Source organism: Centrocercus urophasianus, unplaced genomic scaffold, assembly GCF_019232065.1.
Source record: "Centrocercus urophasianus isolate 14NV4802_14NV808 unplaced genomic scaffold, USGS_Curo_1.0 seq_17, whole genome shotgun sequence".
Classification (NCBI taxonomy): Eukaryota; Metazoa; Chordata; class Aves; order Galliformes; family Phasianidae; genus Centrocercus; species Centrocercus urophasianus.
Window position 1 is genome coordinate 25,593,722 of NW_024884722.1, and position 22,235 is coordinate 25,615,956.

The window sequence follows — 22,235 nt, forward strand, 5'->3', positions numbered from 1 at the left end:
CACATCAACGAACTGAAAACTGTCACTTCCAAATAAGGAAGGCAGTAAAGACTAGGAGGTGCCAATTCAGTATTTTATCTTTATCAAAAGTTTCCATTACATTTCAGTAAAATCTCCAAACAGGAAATTTTAAAACAATTGCATTTTTGTTGTGAGTACTTCAGGCACCTTAAACTGTAGAAATCTAGCCTCTGGCACAAAATGTTCCAGCGTGCCTTCATATTTAAGTCACAAGTATTCAAAGTCTAATACTACATTTCAACTTTTACAGCTAGAAAAAGTGTAAGATCTGTTTTTAGCAGATCATGCTGTCTTCAGCTTCTCCTTAATTCATTGAACACCCACTTATTTAAAATTAATACACCCACCTCCATATAGTGTTGCCACAAGATAGCTCCAGAGAAGCAGATTAACTGGTACCTCATAATGCACTAACAAGATGGTAACTTGCAGCCCTAACAGGGGGGCTTCAGGCAGAGAAATAATTAAAATAAGATTTGAAAATCTATCAAATATTAAAACTTTTAAAAACTATAAGTACAATCACAGTACGTAATATTGAACATAAATATTCAAATGATCTCACAGAGATAAATGGTTAAAAATATTTTGGCAGCTTAGAAGAAAAATCCAAATGCCTTCAGATTCAGATTATCTAGTAGATCAGCTAGAAGCTTGCCAGAAGAATTAGGAGACAGAAAGAGTAAACCAAGGAGCATAGAAAGTAAATAAATCACAGAAATGTCTGAAGATTTTTTCCTTAAAATTTGTATGAAATTTACAATTTATTATGCTTGTTGGATTGGTTGTTTTTATTTTTGTTTAATTCAGAAGTTTTCAAGTACTAGCATGTTCTTCCATGTTATATTAAAATAGCAAAATCTCAGGGTTTTTACTCGTATTTGCACATTTTACCAAAAAACATATAGAGAGTTGTAGATGTTAGTAAGTACAGTGAATTTTCCAACAGGAAAAGTCTGCCTAATGGCAGTAGCAGGGTTAAAATGAGAAAGCAACTACCTCTTTTTGGAGAAATCAGTACATGTGTAAAATGTCATAATATGACTATTCTGGGAGATTTCTCTAAAACATCAATCACATAAACTGGGACCATTCCACAACCATCTTTATTGTCCTAAATCCCACCGGTAGTTTTCAAAATTATTTTGTGTTTATATACAGATCATCTTGCTTACTTTGCTCACAGGTACAGAACCAGAGAAATGCATAAAACTAATTATATAAAAAAAATATTCTTAAATATTCCACCACCTGAAAGCAATTTAAAACAGCTAAACTAGATGTAGGCATGGTATAAAATTATTACTTTGAACTATGGAAAAGACTGAATTTCAGCTGACTAATACAGCTGGACTTAATCTCAAATTAAAAAAAAAAGTAAAATATTCTACTGAGGGTCAGAAAATCACACAGAGCAGAAAATAACTTCTTACCTATGACAGTTAATTCTGGAACGCTGGGAGCAGACAGCAGCAATGACAGGTGCAAGGGAGGGCCTATCTAGTACTGCAGCTCACTCTCTGCCCAACGCTTCATTTCTCTACATCTTTCCAGACACATCTCTGACCCTAAGCATTAATTCTTCTACTTCAACACATCAGTTTTCTATTCCCTGGAAAAGGAAAAATGAAACAAAACATTTAGAACAAACGTCACTGTAATGAATCTATAAACATGCACTCATCCTGTAAAGGATTTGTATGTTCTCCTTTCCCACATAATCACAAAATGGCTTAGGTTGGACGGGACCTTAAAGATCATCTCATTTCAGCCCTGTGCAATGGGCAGAGTTGCCAACCACTAGATCAGGCTGCCCAGGATCTCACCCAATCTTATCACTCTCTCAGAGAAAAATTTTTTCCTAACATCTGATCTAAATCTCCCCTATTTTAGATTAAAGTCATTCCCCGTATCATAAGGAGGAATGTCTTATCACTTTCCGATCATGCAAACTGTTCCAGCACAAAATTCTAGCAAGGACTCTGTCTACCCAGTGAAGCATAGGTGAATCAGAACATGGAGCTGTTGGAACAGGCCCAGATGAGGGTCACAAAGATGATCAGAGGGCTGGAGCACCTCGCCTAGGAGGATAGGCTGAGAGAACTAGGGCTCTTCAGCCTGGAGAAGAGAAGGCTCTGGGGAGGCTTGATAGTGGCCTTTCAGTACCTGAAGGGGGGGCCTAGAGGAAAGCTGGGGAGGGACATTTTAGAAGGGCATGTAGCTACAAGATGAGGGGAAATTGCTTTAAACTGGAAGAGGGCAGATTTAGACTAGAAATTAGGAAGAAATTTTTTCTTCCTAATTTGTGAGAAACTGGAACAGGTTGCCCAGAATGGTTATGGATGCCCCCTCCCTGGAGGCATTCAAGGCCAGGCTGAATGGGGCTTTGAGCAATCTGGTCTAGAGAGAGGTGGCCCTGCCTACGGCAGAGGGGTTGGAACTAGATGATCCTAAAGGTCCTTTCCCATCTAAACTATTATATGATTCTATGATAAACAAAAAATAATTTGGATGTCCTGAATAAGAGAATTGGAGCTAACTCCATCAAAGCACTGATTTGAGACCCTCAGAGAGCATAAGAATTAATTCTAGAATGCAACAACCTGTGGAAATATCATTTCATTGCTTCCTTTCTTTTCCAGATGGCTGGTATGGCTCTATTCTAGAAACATTTGCAATGAAACAGGCAGATGATCTTTCAAGTCAGCAAGAACAGCCTAACTGGCCTGGAAAACACTGAATTCTATCTTCTCTCCCCAGATAACATCAGTCTGTGAAATACACCCTGCTGACTGTTCATAAACTCACATTTTTAAGCCAGCTTTCATGCTCCATGAAAGACACACCTTAAACAAGAAAATTTTAGTAGGACTTCTACTAACTACACACCCACTATCACCACCTTTATTAGGTTTTTCTAGACAACAGCTTGTCGCCACTGGCAAGAAAGTAACCCAGTTCACACTGCTGTGCCACTTTATAGTTCCCTATTGGGAGAACACAGAGTTTCAGAGTAAACTACTACAATTATTTTGGCAGCTAACTGATACTGTGGGTAGGGGCCCTTTTTATCGTGACAGTAGCTCCAGGCCTTAGAAGATTAAGTTTTCTATATAAACTTTATTTTAGACTAACAGCTTGTCTTTTTTGTTATTGTAATTGTATATCAATGTTCATCACAAACACTAAAATCAATAAGTACTCTGATTATAGTATTATTTCTGTAAATCACAGTACATCACACAAATAGAGTCATTATTATTTAAAGCCATTTCAAAGTCATTATTATTTTTAAACACTGATCTAACAAAAGTTACAGTAAAAGTTATGGTAATACTATAAACCAACTAGGGAAAATAAGTGATGGAACAACCACGAAACCAACATTTAGAGCATCTTGAAACTCATAAGAATTATACAGTCTTATTTGCCAGATTTAAAACGTACTGTTCCTATAAAAGCTTTATTAAAAAGAAAGAAAACGATGGCAAGCTTTCATTGCTACAGTATTCTCTAAAAATGAAAATCAAGTCAATGGTAACAGTGTTATTTACTACGTCCATTTTTTGAAAGTACTACAATTAAAGACTACACTTCATTATAGATTTTATGCTAAAGTATTTGTGAGCCTTTTATTCAAATATTCTATGATACTCTGGTGAAATTACACAGCCAACCACTGCTATAATATTTTGGTATCCAGGGTCCTTTTGTCTTTCCATCCTAGAACACTCCCCTTGCTCAGTTCAAAGACAAGGCAAGCTGTGTGGCTAGGATTCTTGAAAACAACACTCCTGCAGGATTTTTACTTCTGCTTCCCCAACTCTGAATTCCTCTATATTGCATGATCCCTTCCCTGATTGCTCATGGTCAGTTACACCATTCTTAATCCAATGTAAATAAAATACTTTCTGCCCTACTGGTTGCCCCTTTCAAGCACAAGCATTTAACATACTTTCAACGTATAGAGAATAATTCCAATGCAATACTGCAATCTTTGCAGAGAATCTTCAGTGCTAAGTATCTCAAGATTATAAAATGGCCTCGCTGTAGCCCTCTGGTCAAACTGGCTCAACTCCAACCACTTCAATTAACTGTAAAACTGAAAGAAGAGTAATGTTGTACTCAGGGAAGACACTGAAAGGAAATGGAGCCAAGGAGTCATCATTTTGTTCAGAAACCCCAAAGAATTGCAAAAGGCACAATATCGCTTACAGCAGTGAAAAGCCAACATTGCATTGACCTTGATTTCTTCAAAATTTGTTTATTAGATACCCTCTATAGCACTAAGATGTTTTTCAAATGTTTTTATATAAACACTACACTAACTAGCAACTCAGAGATAACTCCGATACAGTATCTTACTTACCAACCTCCTCTAAGTGCAAACACTTAACAATCTGTTGATGGCTAAAAAGAACTCCAGCCTTTATCATGGAGAATTTGTGTCTTTTGCAGTAGACTGTGTCAGTAACTAAAAATATGCTTACATTTTGCATGTGAATAATTATCAGAGAGGTTCTATTCCTCCACATCACAAGTGGCAATCTCAAAACTTATATGCTTCTGAATTATGCTTTCTTTGGGATTTTAAATACACTACAGTTCTATAAATAAAATGCAAACTAAAGACGCTAAAGCTGATAATATGCTAAGGGAAAAAAGTAAACAGAAAGATTGTCAAGAGTCAGATTATGAGTAACAAAGAAACATTTACAAGTTTAGATCTCTTTCCTACCCCTTACCCAAAAGGACTCTTCCAAATGCTGGGAAATTATCCTTGTACTACCATGACCATATACGTCAGATACAGCATTTCTAATGATCACCCATGAGAACACTTCCAAATGCATGATGCCTAAGCTGGCATGTTGGGTGAAACAAATATTTAGTGGAATAAATTCAAGTTTTCTAGAAAAGAAAGGGAATTTCAGGCATTCCTTGATTTTAGGGAATCAAAATTGTAGGGAATTTCAGTCACAGCAGAAATAATAACATGCCAAGCAAAGGTAGTCTTTTGCATCACGGTGTGAACCACGCACTCGTTCACATCATGCACAACTAAAGGCAGCTTTATTTAAATTAGAAAATTAAGCTTTAGGAAAAAAAAAAAAAAAAATCAGCAACTAAATTCTGTTGCTTTGCAAGTACACAGAGGCAGAAGTAGAGCTTTGATTTTTCTATAGTCACTATTCAAACGTTTGGTCAAAAAGGTACCACCACGTTGTTACAAAAGCCCTGTTCTACTGACGTTCTACTGACAGCGTGCCTTTCAGAACCAAACTCTCAATTCACTCTGTCACTACAGTTCGTTCTGAAGAACTCCAGTGTATTAAGTATATATATTTTTTTATTTACTAATTAATGATTTTCTCAAAGAAGTACACTGGGCTAAATCTGCATGTGACAGTCCTCACAGACTCAATATTTTTAGCACTCTGGCTGTTGTTATTCTAAAGAATAGTCCACTACTTATAGTGTAAATTTTTAAATATGGTAAATTACTATGTGGCCCAGCAAGAGGAGTTTGCTTGTTCTTTACAGCTGACCTGAGTCAAGCAATATTCTGAAAAGAAAATGAAGCAGTGGCACAGTGCCTGTTGCAGGGAACTAGGGAAGTTGCATTCACCACACAGATATGTCTCATATACAACCCTTTTAATCTTGCCTAGTGAACCAGCTTTGTACCAGAAAAGCCTTCAAATTTTGATTTGCTAACATGTATTGATTTTTCACTATCAAGACTGCTCTTAGTCAACAAAGAAGTAATTACTTTAAAGATTGTTCCAGTAATTACTCAAGTAGTCAATCTAGAGGGAAGTAATTACTAAATTAATTCTACCATCACCAAAGAAATGACGAATATACACAAGTTGGAGCAAAAAATACAGAACATTTCTACAAGTCACATGCTTATTTAAATTTTGAATATTTAAAAGTGCTTCAAGTTTGCAGTCAAGTTCTACCCAGAAAAAAAAAAAAAAAACAGTCTAGGAAAAGAAGTACTAACTTCAGGAAAATTTACACACGACCTTCAGTGTACCCAGATTATTTGCTCTACCGAAGTATTAAAAATGGTATTGCATGCAATCAGAAAAATACAACTGGCCAAGAAAAAAAAAATATTTCAAAGAATACAAAAAAGCAAGCAAACAAACAAACAAACAAACAACCCAACAAACCATAGCTCCTTTTTGGGTGTGATCACTTCAGTCTCTTAACCTCAGGTTGGCCTGAAACAAAGAATCAAAATCAGCATCAATTCTCAGTGGTGGTCCACAGGAAACCAGTGTAACAACTCACACTACTTTAACGTTTGAGTGCTTTATTGCCCAAGTAACTCTTCAAATGCTACATGTACATATTTTAAGTGAAGCAGATACATTTTAAGACACTTAGTAACTGAATGCGACCAGACCGAGTTTCTGAACGGCTGTATTAGTGAAATACACATAATGCTGATCTATTTATCAGCATGTTGTTTTCCTCACCTCGTGCAGAAGGCCACACAGCTGAGGAGAACTGGCTGGGGGCCAGCCATTGCTTAGGGATTGCTGGCTATTTGTCAGCAGGTGGTGAGACATTGCATGCGTTGCTGGGTATATAGAGATACACCTATATATACATATTGTTATCACTACATTTATGTTTCCATTTCATTTCCTGTCTTAGCAAACAGTTTTTATCTCAATCCACAATTTCTTCATTTCCAGTTCATTTCCACTCTCCCTCATCCCACCTCGGGGGAGTGAGTGAACGTCTGTGCGGTGCTGAGCTACTTGCCGGGTTAAACTACAACCTTGTTCTAAGATTTATTTTTTCAAATTAAAAAATACATAAATCCGTAAGGAGCCTATGTTGACTTAAAATGTAGCTTCACCATCTGTGGAGTCTTAAATCCTTTCTTCATTATAACATACCTGTGGATAAAAAACTTCCAAACCAAACATCTGCTTTCTTTCAAGCACATCTATCAAGAAAACCAGACTTGTATTTTCAGGGATTATATCTTTATATCTAATTGCCTAGTTAATGCACCCACGACATTTGCATTTGAGTAGGCTTTCATAGAGCAATGTAACACCAGAAACATTAGCCTCTGCAAAATGTAAATCAGTTCTTGAGTATGTCAGAAAATCTTGTACATATTATGGTGCATGGTTTACTGCCAAGAATTTCATCTGCTTCTAAAGAATACACGAGCAGGGGGAAGGATGGGGAATATTGGTGAAAACTTGGTAGAAGGTTCTTGGTTGTTGCAGATCATTTCTGTGTTCTTCTCTTTGAATACATTTCACTAAATATTAAAATTCCAATGCCCAGAATTATTATAGCCTGGAAGTTTGAAAAAAGCTCCAACCATCCTGGAGCTCTACCAAAAAGCAGCACAGGGTCTCTCCTCTAACATGATGTGATGACAAATCATATGCTAGGACAGAGAAATCTGACATTGGCTCTGTCTTTACACAGGACAACTAAGAAAAATCAAATATTAATCGCAGTTTGGGTAATCTGTTTTCAACCAGCAAAGCCTTTCCGTCCTCATCAGTTCAGGGTTGCAGCAGACATAAAGTAATGAGGTCTCTTCCTCTTCAAAGCACTCCATAATTTCTTCGTGAACACAGGAATACCCTCTTATCCTCTCTTCCCTTGTCTCTATCATTTAATATAATTAAAACAAGGAACGTTGCCTTTTCATTTTACATCTTATTTGCTCCTTTTTGTAACTTGCTGCGCACTCTGTTTCTATTTGTTCAAGCAAAATTGCTTTCCTTTGTTGCTTGCTTCTAAAGCAACCATAGCCCCTTCGGAATCACTTCAGAATTTCTCCGCATCTTTTTGGAAAGGGAAAAGGGATAAGTAAATTTACCCAAGGGTTCCTCTATTAATGTCCAGTAAAAACCAACCAAGAAAATAAGTCATCAGGAACATGGGGGAATACTATTTGGAGAGCTACTCTGAGAGACAATAGTCTTTTTAAAGATTTCCCTTTCTTCCTCTTGACTTTCCTCTTTATTTTTAAAATATTAGGTTAAACACAGCAACCTCATCAGAGCAACGTGTAGTGAGCAGCTGCCCTTCTTACTGTTAGGTTTTTGATGAATTTCCCTGCTGTTGAGAGATGTTTTTCAAGTGGAAACCGGTCACCTGGCTAAGATATTCACCTGTGAGTTCCTCAAAAATCACAGCCTGATTGATCTCCTCTGTGATGTACTCAAAGGCATTGGCATACAAGTCTGAAATGCTTTGAAGGCATTAGGATTTGTGAAGAGAGAATGCTGACTAAAGGTATAGTTCTACTTCACAACTAGCTGGAAATTGTTGTCTTCTCCCTGACAATATCTTGGAAAGAAAGGCTACTAAACATAGTGTTCCATCTAACCTTTAAATAGCGAATTCAATCTCTGGTTACATATCCAAATCAATAAATCAACAAAGATTACAAATATAATAAGCTACTATGACCAGGCTCCTTTTCACTGTTAATTTCTGTCACATTGTAACAGTACGAAAGTAGTAACACCTCTATACATCTTTTTACTAAGAGGCAGTACAGCTTCTATGCAAATCATGACTTTCTATGCAGGAAGGCCCCACAGAAAAATCTGGATAGGCTGGGTTGCTGGGCTGAAGCTAGCAGGATGAAGTCCAACAAGACCAAGTGCTGGGTCCTGAACTTTGGTCAAAACAACTCCAGGCAATGCTACAGGCCTGGGGCTGAGTAGCTAGAAGACTGTGGAAGAAATGAACCTGGTATTACAGGTTGATGCTCACCTGAACATGAGCCAGCAGTGTGCCCACGTGGCCAAGGAGGCCAATGGCATCAAGGCTTGCATCAGGAATACTGTTGCCAGCAGAAGCAGGGAGGTGATCACCCCTCTGTACTCAGCTGTGGTGAGGCTGTGCCTCAAGTACTGTGCTCTGTTTTGGGCCCCTCACTACAAGAAAGAGCCCAGAAAGCATCCAGACAAGGGCAACAAAGCTGGTGAGGGATCTGCAGCACAAGTCTTAAGAGAAGCAGCTGAGGGAACTGGGATTGTTCAGCCTGGAGAAGAGGAGGCTTAAGGAGACCTTACTGTCCTCTACAAGAACCTGATAGAAAGTTGTGGTGGGGTGGCAGCTGGTCTCTTCTCCCAGGCAGCAGTAACAGAACAAGAGGGAATGGCCTCAGGTTGTAGCAGGCTGGTTCAGATTGGACACAAGGAAAAGCTTCTGCTTTGAAAGTGTGGTCAGGCCCTGGAAAGGGCCCTTCTAGCCAGGAGTAGTACTGCACCCTCCCACTTCCTTTCCATCTACCTCTGAACTCATTCAGCTGCAGTACTCTGAGAACAACTGTGAACTTCCATCTATCAAGGAACTCCAATCTTTCTGTCCAAACTGAAGTTCCACTGCATGTCTGAGATCTACCTGAGAAATCTGGATGTCCAGATTTTGTCCAAAGTGGGGAAAACACAGCTCTGCCTCTCCCCGAGCAAGGCTGTTCTACTATTTCTTTAACATGTCTGAAATCATGATCAGCTTTCCTGTCCTTCCACTGGCAAAAGCTCTGTTAGGTTATGTAACTACAAACACTATTGCAGAGGTGTCACCGTTATTTCCCGACAAATAAAGCTTTTCAACATCAACAAGGATGTTTCTGTATTACATGTAGATATAACCATTACTCTTGAAGACAGTCATCTAATTTTATCTTTTGTTTTCTATGATAGCAATTTTAGACTATCTGGCATTTCAGCAACCGTATCAGTTCACAGCAGTGCCTGATTCATTAATGGGTTCATCTCAATCTTAAAATTCTAGGGCAATTAAATAAGAATTGGTGTGTCTCCAGAGAGGCTTGTCCATCTAAAAATAAAATAGAAGTTAGACAGTGACTGGCATTATTTATTACAACAGTTCTACTGGAATAATACTGCAGCTTTCACATGCAAATATACATACATTTAAATGATTAAAATAAGGCGCTTAATCCATTTCTTTGCTTGTGCTCAATCTTTTCATTCACTTAAGAATCTTACAAAAAATGCCTCTCAAAGCAATTCTTCAGGAGTGTGAAGAAATGTCAGCATACCACATGGAGAATATTTTTGTCTCTGAAAGAAGAGATGCCACATAGGAAAGAAATAGCAAGCCAAGAATATTTAAATAGCTCTTTATAAGTCAGGATTCAATAATACACTTACACAGTCTAAAGAGGTAACAAATACATATGTTTAGAAATATACATATCACTGAAATACTAAGACTTTCAACAGGAAACAGGGTCATAGCTGTAAGATTTATCACGTTAAGGTTCCCTTCAAAATAGTTTTAATAACTGTGCCTTTTAGCACCCTTAAAACAAAGTTCCCGTATAATGCTCTGGATCCAACTCCAGCTTACCTCTCCAGAAGCAATAATAATACATAATGTCTATATAAATAATAATAAATAAATAATAAAGTTCCTTTCCAGGGTCAAGCAATAATAAGATCACGTATGGAAACTTACATTTGTGTTTTCAATGCAGTATTTTCTCATGTCAGGACTGTTTACAAGCTTACAGTCTACACTGTTTAGTAACTGCAGCACAAAGCGGCAGGGTAAATCTGAACTGCAGATGTTGTTTCACTCTCTTCCAACATAGAAAGGAAGAAACATTCCAAGCAAGACCAACCAGCTCTACAGGAAACTGTTAGCCCAGGAGTGGTTCCTCAAAATCTCACTATGCTGTTTTATAGTCACGGCTGCTTCTCTGCTACAATAGCACATTTACTTCAAAACCACGAGGCTGATATGATGCACTATTACAAACAGAGAGTATGCAAGGTAGTAGGAAAAAAAGAAGTCTTCCTAATCCCTGAAAATGCTATGAAGAACAATGGATGGAGCAGCTACATAATTAGCAAATATATCCTACTTTAACTCTTATGTACCAGGGCACAACAACCAGCAAACGTTACTAAACTAAACACTCCATTTCTCTAGCTCTCTGGAAAAAAAAAAAAAAGTATTATCTCTTGACCCTCAAACAGACTAATTTTAAAATGTGGAGGCAAGAGTCATAACCCACATCTATTCCTTGAAAGGCAACATAAGTAGGAGAGAATTCAGTGTGTGTCATTTCTGCATGAAAAATACTAATGCTATACATTAGATACATTAGCATCATTCTTTCCCTTTCTCTCTCTTCACTCCTACAAAAAAAATTTTATAGGTTAGAATTCCCCTTTCTTGCTGTGAATATCTTCTGCAAATTCTGAAACTTGTTACAATTAAGCATTAGGTTCTTGAGGGAACACTGCTCAGTATCCTAACTAGATAGGATACTCCAAAAGTAATGCCTCCTATTTACTTCCAGGGAAAATACAACAGATACAAAGAGCATAATAACACTATTTGATAGAGGAAATTCTCTATAAAACACTATTTCTCAATTCTTATTCATTCAATGCAATCCAGGCAAACCAAAAGGTCAGAAACTTGTGGGCTAGGTGATCCAAATGCACCTGATCCTTGAAACCCCTGAACAAAGAGTTGAAACACACTTCACAAACAAAGGCCTCAACTGCAAGTGAATTTGCTTTCTGAAAGCTCTCTGGCAATAGCCTGACTATGCTATTACCAGCAGATGACATAGATTTTATTTATGGTTTATTAATATATTTATTAACAATATTAAATTAAAAACTTAATATATTTATTAAAACAGAGCATCATGATTTTGCTGCTCTGATGACAATCAAGACACGAGATCTGTCTTGATTCCAAGTGTTTATCAATACTGAGTCAAGTAGAACAGCATGTCGGAGTGCCTCTAAACCAAAAGTCATAAGCTATTGTTCTTTCTGATTATTCAGAGTATTCCATTTCATATCTTTATTAAAAATTTGCAGAGCCCATCAAAATCAAAACCTCATGCAGAGATACAGGCACATGAAATATGGCTGAAAGGCTGCCCAGCAGCAAAGGATCTGCGGAAGTGATTGTCTGTCTGTACTCTGCACTGGTGAGTCTGCACCTCAAACACTGTGTTTATTTTGAGCCCCTAAGTACAAGAACAATGTCGAGTTGCCGGACTGTAATCAAAGAAGAGTAATGAAACTAGTGAAAGGATGAGAAAACAACTGAGGAAACAGAGGTTGTTTAGTCTGGAGAAAAAGCTGAATGAAGACCTCATCAATCCCTACAGCTACCTGTAAGAAGGTTGCAGCAAGGAAGTGTTGCTCTCTTTTCTCGGGTGACAATTGATAAGACGCAAAGGAACAGTCTCAAGATGTGCTGGGGAGGTTTAGATTGAGTATCAGGAAGAATCTCTTCATGGAGAAGATGGTTTAGGCATTAGAATTTGCTTCCCAGGGAAGTTGTGGAGCTATTTATGAGATGTATGGATGTGGCATTAAGGGAAACAGTTTAGTAATAGGACTGGCAAATCAGATGGGCAGTTGGGCTTGGTGACCCAGAGGTCCTCCCCAGCCTAGATAATTCTATGATTCTGCTATTTGTCCAAAAATGAAAACACAGTGTATCAGAAGTAAAAAAAAAAAAAAAAAAAAAGTCAGATTTTTGCAAGTCAATATTTAAATAAAGGTTTATTTCAACTAGCCAATTTATTTTAAGAACACCTTATTCCAGGTGCTATGAAATTTAAATAATCTCAAAAGGTTTTTAAGAGTGCAAGTGAAGATTTCATACACCTTAGATAACATTTTTGAGTCGGTATAACTGAGTCATAGGCACTGTCCTCTATATCTAGGAAAACTCTAATTTTACAGCAATGTTCAGCATTATTTTGACTTTCCTTCAGAGAAACTTCCTAACACAAAAAGCTGATGAAGTCCAATTAATTTTGAAAAATAGATGTAGCATATTACAATTATACATGATGACAGTCTGTCAGAACATAAGGACACAAAGATACTATATGATGATGCAGTAATTGACACAAAAACAAATGCTTTCAAGCATCACAATTTGCCTGCTTTATCCTGAAGGACAAAAAGATGAATTCCACTATTCCTTGCTATACCAAGATTTCTGCCTAATGTCTGAAGGTTCTTGCAGTTTCATAAATACTTTTTGGAAGGTCACATGACATCCTAAATTTTACAAAGAAAAATTGTTCAAGGAGGCAAACTCCCAATACTTCTACCACAATAACTTCTAAAGCATCGAGTACGTTAAGCCATATAGAGACATGAATCCTAATATAAATAGTTGATATAACTGTTATAAGATCCCTATATCATGTTGCTGAGGGAAAAAGATAGAAGTAAAAAGTCAGCCATTTCTGTAGCAGTCCACTTAATAGAGGGGCTTCACTTCCCCACACATAATAGAAAGCCACGCAACCAAGGGATGCAGAAGCCATGAGATTGAAGGCTGAGTGTTGCACTGCCTGTATAAAAGATGAGTGTAAGGGACGTCAAATGCATGATAGGAAAAATAGGTGAGCAACAAAATCCACTTCTTAATGTGCATTAAATTCAAAACTTATTTTCTGATATACATTTAATGTCATCCTGTTGATTCAAAATTAACAATTAAAGATACAATACTGCTTTGTCTGAGGACCCAGTAAGCACAATACTGATGAGTCCGTGCAAAGTCATACATGCTGTGTATAATCAATAGATATTAAGATGTACAATCAGTGGATATTAAGATGTTATAATCACAAAAGAACAAGAGAGTGAGGCAAAGTAGACTAAGATAATAAGGAGAATAAATGGAAGGCTTACCCGTAGGCTAGGCTCACCTACAGAAAGCAACAGAAGAAGGGATCTCCACATGAGATCCTTCCCCGCTGGTAGCCAGCTCTTAAATAGGTCTAGGAGGGGTGGAGCCTGGCTCCACCAGTCAATATTCACTCTAAGTTGTTAGGGGTTTTTTTGTTTGTTTGTTTGTTTGTTTTTTACTTTTGCTTGATCATAAAACCTAAAAAGCAATTATTTAGACACAAGGTCTCAGTTCTGACATGACATAGAAAGTTATTCTACACACCAGGTGCTAATATACCCATGGAGTTCAGGACAGCAGCAGAGCTTGCAGCAGCACAGCCAGGCTGGCACCTTGGTTTGCAAATACAGACAGTTTTCACACTATGTCTCAATGGTCTTAGCAACTTGTGTCAGCTCTAGTCAAAGAAATCCTGCGTGCCAGCTCTCTGCTCAGCCTAGATATAGCCAGTTCATCACCTCATGTTCACATTTCATTATGTTTACCCAGATCAACACTTCACACTAAATGACTCTCCCAATTACAAAACCTAAAGCTACTTCTGCCAGCAGCGTCCTCTGCTTGGGATTTCTGTACATTCATTTTTTTCCTGCAATATTTTCTGAATTATTCTTCAAGTGCAACTATTTGTAGAATGCATCTGAAATGTGCTCACGGTGAATCTCTGAATCTTCCCCTAACAAAACTGAGCTTTTAAGAGGATTCCCTTTCCTTACTGAGGTAATGATAAAACATTCCTACCCTCTTTACACAGAACAGACTTCCCTAGCTCACTTTATTTTCCAGAATGGCAATGGAAAAGGCACGAATTTCTAATACAAATTTTTGAATCCGTATCCTATTATTTACATTTTAAAGAAAAAAAAAAATCAGTAAACAGAAATGAAAAAAAACAAAAGCACATTCCAGATTAAGGGACATCAGGTTTGTGTACCATTTGACCCTTGAACAGGCAAAGTTAACATTTAACTGGAAAGTTGCAGAGCACGCCAGCATTTCTCTCTCTTTAGCTACAGTCTATCCTCAACCTAATAAACTTTTATTTACCAGTTGCGTCAAAAATAGCTAATCCTTGACAAAATGCATCTTTTCCAAGACTATTTTTAAAATAAAAATTGCCAGAAAATAGGCCAGCAGCTCTACATAATTAAATAGACCTTTTTACTACAAAAGATGAAAGTGTTGCAAGTTCTTAAATATTTCACATTTTGTATTTGAATTAACAGAAATTTGATTTCCTATTTCCATTTGGCTGTAAATATGAATATATAAGGAAGTAATCAAATATTTTTGTTGAATAAAACAAGTTTTGCCTGTTTTCTTTTCCAGACAAAGCAATAAAAAAACATAATTTTGTACAACTGCTTATGTTAGAAAAACTCAGGAAACCTAAGTAAAGAGATAAAACAGGTGACATTCATAGGTCCTTTTCAGACTGAATCATTATATTCAACATCAAAACACTTTTGAACAATTTATTCCACAACCAATCTTGACCACACTTTCTATCATTTAGACTAAATCCATGTATTGACTTAGAAACTGAAATATGTCCTGGTTTTAAATTCTAGTATATACACACATAAAGATCTCATATAACTGTTTGAGTTGGAAGGGACCTCTAGAGATTACCTTGCCCAATCCTCCTGCTAAAGCAAGGTCCCTACAGCAGGTTGCACAAACAGATGTCTAGGCGGATCTTGAATATCTGCAGAGGAGACTCCACAGCCTCCTTAGGCCAGCTGCTTCAGTGCTCCATCATCTGACTGTGAAGAAGTTATTCCTTGTAAGGAACTTTCTGTGTTCTAGTTTCTGCCTGTTGTCTCCTGTTCTATTGTTGCTCACTACTGAAAATAGTCCTCTCTCACCAATTTGACTCCTCCACTTTAGACGTTTAAAAACTTTCAAAATCCCTCTCAGCCTTCTCCAGGCTGAACAATCCCAGGTCTCTCAGCCTTTCCTCATAGAGCAGATGCTCTGTGCCTTTAATCATTTTGGCACTCAGCTGGACTTTTTCTAGTGGATCCCTGCCTTTTTTGTACTGGGGAGCCCAGAACTGGATGCAGTGCTCCAGATGTGGCCTCATCAAGGCAGAGCAGAGCGGGAGGATCACCTCCCTCGACCTGCTGGCCACCCTCTTTTTAATGCACCCCAGGATATCATTGGCCTTGTTGGCCACAAGTGCATAGTGCTGGCTCATAGCCAACCTGTTGTACACCAGTCTTCAAAGCTTTTAACTAGCACCTTGAGTTTCCCAATGAAATTTCATCTTAAAGATGCATTTTATGTAGTAATAGGATGACCTCAGCTTAACAAAATAGCAAATGAAATAATCCTTATGTACAACCTTACAGATTCATTGCATGTTTTGCTACCTAACAAATCACATGATTTGCACAGCTTAAACAACATATTGGACAGAAACACAAATTATGAGTTTTAAACTGCACAGTACTAGAAACTATCCAGTCCACCATCATTTTCAGGTATTTTTCTTAATTTTTAACTTACAAAAATACATGGGAAAATTGTTACTCTAATTACCTTTCAGAAAAAATAGCAACAACCTGATGTATTTTGAATACTTTATGTTATATGCTGAAGGCCAAGACAATCAATAAACCAAACACAAATATGAGGTTGAAGCAGTCCTACACCAGAAGAAAAAACACACACACACACACGCACAAAACCCTCCAGAAGTCTCCTGAAATCACCTTTTGGTACAACACAAACAAAACACAAGAAAAGCAAAATGATTCAAAGCAATACGCTCAGGGAAGGGCCAAACTTAATGGAAGACTGCATTTAATATAATGTGTGATTCCAGTACAGTGCTTCTTCCAGAGGAGTTATTCTTTATAATCATCAACTTGCTAAGCTTTCCTGAGTTGAGGCAAATCTTTCTAGCTTTGCTTGTGCCAACAGTTCTGGCTCTTGGAAAGTATGCTTCCCATCCCTCAAAATGTAGATTTGGATCCAAATCTCAGTTACACATAGTTTCTTTGTTTTTTTCAGGCATCTGCCAGTCATGATGCATGCTTCATTTCAGCCTGTACACACCACCTTCCTTAACACACACATGCACAGAGGCTTCAAAACCCAGAATCCAAGATAAAGGTGCTCATTCAGTTAATCTTTCCTAGATGCTATAAAACACAGTACTCACATATTGTTCAGTGAGGCTACCTCATACCTCAGGTGTGATGCTAAGGATTGAAGTCAAGAATCTAAGGATACATTTTCCCAAGATCACCTCAGCCAGGTACCTCTGTCTAGTGCCCTACATAGCCATGGTCTGCAGGCACTTGTCCAAATCCTTGCCTTGCATCCAATCTAAAAATCAGAGTGAATTGAACTGATGTTGCCAATAAAGCTGGTCAATGATGTTATCTAATTCAAACGCTTGAGTCACTAGGAACTAGCAGGAAGACCAAGCATAGGGTTACCACACATATTTGAGTAAGAGCTCTACATCAGTCTAGATGCAATGTGAAAACATATGTAGGGTCCCTATGTGATGCAAATAAATAAGCACTTCCAAATACTCCCTAAGTGCATTTCAGAAGGAAGTTTACAATGCCTAAAGATCTTTTTAGCTATTCAAAGCAACAGTGACAGGAGGAAACCCCCCCCAAGGGTGCAATTCATCTCATTTTTGTCAAATAAACAGCCCTCAGAAAATGCCTTCATTGATGACAATTAGTTCAAAACTGATAATTACCTCACATCTGAAGATAGGTCTGAGACTACTAAAAAGCACAAGAAATTCATGTAGGCACTCTAAAAATTTGTACAGAAGTCTCAAAATTCAAATGTTTAAAAGCAACATGAAAATCAGAGTTAGTCTTTAATATTCTGCTGTACTGCAAAAGCATTTATAGGGAATTGATTATATTAGCTTTGTAACACTTCCCGAAGTAAGGTTATAAATACAATATTGTTAAAACTACTAATATACCTGTCACAGCACTAGCTCTGAAATTTATTACTGATAATATAATTTTTTTATAGCCTGCCTAAACTACTTAAACTTTCAGTATATATGACATTCTCTGCAAGAGGGAGCTGATTCATTAAGACAAGATTCAACACTGACGTGTAAGCAGTTAGGAACTTTTCCAACCAAAGAACTGAGTTAACCATATGGGATTTTCTAATTGGAAACAGACAGCAGTATCTTTTCTGTTGGGGTAGGGGTTCTTTTCTCTTGCTTATTTGATCAATAAAGTTTCTCCTTAAAGCAAAAAGCTATTTCAAAGCACTGGATCAGTTTCACTGTTTCAAGTTTCACTGGAACAGGCTGCCCAGGGAGGTGGTGGAGTCTCCTTCTCTGGAGATGTTCAAGACCTGCCTGGATGCCTACCTGTGCGACCTACTGTAGGGAACCTGCTTTGGCAGGGGGGTTGGACTCGATGATCTCTGGAGGTCCCTTCCAACCCCTACAATTCTGTGATTCTGTGATTCTGTGATTCAAAGCTAAATTCCTCTTCAATACTTGAAATTTAAAGAAGGCTCAGCAGGAACTTCAGCACAGTAGAAAAAAAAAATCTCTTCAAATTAGGATTTCTAAAACATTTAGGGACTAGAATATATGCAATTTCCATCACAAATGCCCAATACTAACATTTTGGGGCAGCTGACTGGTAGTGTAGCTGAACTGCTTCCACACTAGACCAGAAGTGTTACCTCAAGCCGAAGAGGTAATAAAAGGGACTCATGGAAGAGACTGCATCTACTATACCACAAGCCAGGACTGCCCAAGCAACTTCCTACATCAGTTAACAGCCAGAAGCTGCTAGTACTGCCAGCTGAAACTTCACCAGCAGTACTATGTAGCAAAGTTTGAGAACTTATGCTTCAAAACTATAATTTAGCCCTGTTAAGCAACCCTGCCTGTTTCAACATAAAAATATACTCTAGAAAATACCATGTTAAACATCAGTTGAAAGATAGAAAGGTAGTATATAATTAAAGCTTAACAGATACTGAAATGGTTCTTTGCAAGAGTATGAATAATCTGCATCCTATATGAAAACAAATTTTATTTCTGAATTTAAAAATTACACGGGTTTCATCTGAGAGAGAGAAGTGGGACCAGTTACACTCTCTGCTGAATAATAAACTGTTTATGTCTTGGATATGCAAAGCATTAGTAAGCAGTGCATTACTGGGCTATGTCCTCACCAGCACAGCAGCAGTTTACAGAAGCTCTTTGACAGAGCTAAGACATGGATGCCATGCCACAGGGCTACATATACAGCTATGCACTTTTCTCTCCCTGCTAATGTTAGGGTTCAACTCAGGAGAGTCTAACAGGCAGGTTCCTATGAACAAAGTTTATTGATGTCCTCTGACAACATGATAACTCTCTTCCACCCTGCCACAGGAAAAAGCTTTAAGTGATTACATTATAAATAAGCTACTTCCTTTAGAAACAACTTAAATGAGAAATCTAACAGCTGTTCTATTTGCTGCTCCATTCCAAGGATCAATGAACACTGGATGTGTCAGTTAGTGAGATGCAATCTATCAAGAACAAGCAAGAGGATGCTGCTGAAGACTGCAGCTTTTATGTTGTGTTTATAACACTGGCCACCTCTGCCATACTAAAATATAATATTTAATTCAAACAGCTTCAGAAATGTACACGAATATATCTTTAATGACAATTATTAGAATAACAACGAATATATGTAATTAATAATTTCTTAAGGGCCTTTGCTTTTTATAAGCAAAATATATCAACACATAAAACAGATAAAACTCTGGCTCCAGAAGAAGGTAAGCAGTAACTCTTTTTCATAGTGCTTATAAGTGCATATACAAACGTACATACCTATGTATGTGCATACATGCCTGATAACTCTGGGTAACTGTCAAACATGCCTTGCAGTTTCCACCAGAAATACTCTTCGAGAGAATGTAATCCAGTTCATGTCAAATTTTTGGAAGCACATTTATTCATTATATGATTAATCTGAGTGCTCAGAAAGGTGCAAGATCCATAAACCAGCATCTTCAAAGTGCAACTATGCACATACTTGCTGTTTGTCCTTTGTCAAGTCAACTGTATGCTTCAGTAATCATTAAAAGATGCAAATGAGCAGTCACTGGCAGCTGCTTCTGTTGATACCCCTTGTGAATGATTTTTTTTATTTTATACTTTAAAATGTCAGCTGAGAACCCTGAGTAGGGAATGAGAGATCTTCCTACAACAGGAGATTAACACTGAAATGTTTAACCACTCTATCACATCATTAGGGGAAATAATTAGGCACTTCACACAGACACGGCAAGCTAAATTACAAAAGGCAGTTTATGAACTACTTTTAACACATTTTGCTTGAATGAAAAGAATGTACCAGCAGACAGACTGTAATCACATTTAATTTCCATCCCTCAGAAAAGTTTCAAAGGACTGAAGTAAGGCTTCATTAGGGGCCTACTCAGTTTTCACGAAAGGATTTATCACTGCTTAATCCAGTAAGAATCCACTAAATTTCACAGACAAATGGTGTTCTGGAAAGGCCAGAGGTTTCAACCAGTCACCATAATCTGCTTTGTAAGTAGATTATTTTTCAGCAACACAAATTTGTTCTAAAGTCAAGGAATGTTCACACAAAGATAAAATCTAACAAATCAAGTAATGAACAGAGAGAACAGCGATCCCCGTATTAAAAAACTTTGTGAAGAAGAACAAGTCAAAGTTTTGACATTCTCAACTACAGCCTGAGATAGATAGTACATGATCTTGTTAAATACACTGGTGCTATATTGAGGACAACAGTCTTCCTTCCCCATGCTTTACATATATCTGATATGCAAGTCCTATGTGCCAAACTAGGGATCAAACATGCTGAACAGAATTCCACAGAGAGGAAAGTCACAAAATAAGCAGCAGCACAATCTGATGGTGTGTTTTCATATATATATCAAGAGCTGGACAAATGTTCACATACATTGTCCAGCAAAGGCACGCTTCAAAAACAAATTCTATAAATCCAATTCCAATTGTAAAAAAACACTTCTTTTTCAGGGAATTGGTAGCAATTATTTCTTACCTGCCTTCAACAACAAAGTAAACATACTAGAACAATCTGAAGCTTGCAACATTCAAACATTTTTCTTAGTATTTGTAAGCAGTAGAAAGAAAATTGCAATACAATATACCCTTCCTAGTTACTCACCTGCTTACCTTGGAATCCTTGTCTTTTTGTTTTTTTAATTTTGTACACCAAAATCTTTTATCTTACCTTCTAATAATGCAGTAGAATCATAATTCTATATTGCCACACATCCAGCACTATCATGCCTGGGATTGTATTAAGCTGTGAAAACAACAACAACAGCAAAAAAAGCTGTTTGCACAAAGTCATTCATTTTTATCCTTAAAATCATATTTGGTCGTCATCTCAAAAAATTTCCGTGCAACATTAAAGATAATGCAATATCACAGTAATAATGAAATTACTTTTCTTCTTAATGCCTCATTACTGATATTGCTAGTATTGTATCTCTGCATCTGATACAAAAGGTATCTCAAGGGTAGTTTTAGGAACACAAATGATAAAGACTTCTGTCCTCATTCATATAAACAAGAAACACACACGTTTCAGTATTTGTAAGCCATTAAAAGCATTCCCATATGCTATCATATTAGACTGCCTTGTGATAACACGAGAAGTTCTAATTTTACACATGTCTAGATCATTCCATTATCAACAGCAGGTCAAGGTCTGTGAAAGGCAGATGATGTAACTTATATTTCATTACATGCATTAAACACTGCCTGTATTTAATACTTCCTAAATTAATAAGGGAAATACATACTTGGAAGCTGCACTGTAGTAGAAGCACTACAGTAATGGGAAGATTGAGATTTAATCTTTATTTTCATACCGCACTTTCCTGATTTGAGTATAAGATCTGATTCTTCTACCCTGTACACTATGTACCATCTTACCAAAAAAACTTAAGGAGTGAAAAGAATTAGCTACGCTCACTTTATTCTGCTGCTTTCATGTCCTATGCCACTGAATGCTTAAAGATGACAGACACTTCACTCTGCTGGACAGCTTAGCTGTGTCTGAATGCTTACACTGCATTGATACTGCGCTGCACAATGCTCTGGCACTGTCAAGACCACAATAATTATCCATCCCCTATACATCACCTTACAGCTCCTAGCTGATCTCTTACAAAGCAGTCTGATTTGGAACTCCTTTAACAACGCAAGTAAGAACGCTTTCTGATTTTAAAAAAAAAAAATCATTAAATAAAATTTTAAAATATATAAGATTGTGTAGCAATTGGACAGATCAATATGATGGGAAAGGCGTTACAACAGAGGTGTGAGGAAGGAAGGACTGGCACAATAGAAAAGCACGACAAAGTTTGCTCACCCATATCAGAAGATTCCAGGTTCACAGGGGAAAGCTTCACCGTCCAGAAAGAGATTGCATTACTTTTTCTGCTCCTGTATCAGAAGTCAT

General features: G+C 37.4%; 1 long non-coding RNA gene across 1 annotated transcript; it reads right to left on the reverse strand.

Annotated features, from left to right (window-relative positions):
* Positions 1–1,460: 1,460 nt before the first annotated feature.
* Positions 1,461–22,235, reverse strand: LOC122159893. Its single transcript, XR_006168695.1, has 3 exons — positions 22,146–22,235; positions 20,997–21,071; positions 1,461–1,633 (listed from the first exon to the last, which is right to left on the reverse strand). It is a non-coding gene; the product is annotated as an uncharacterized LOC122159893 (long non-coding RNA).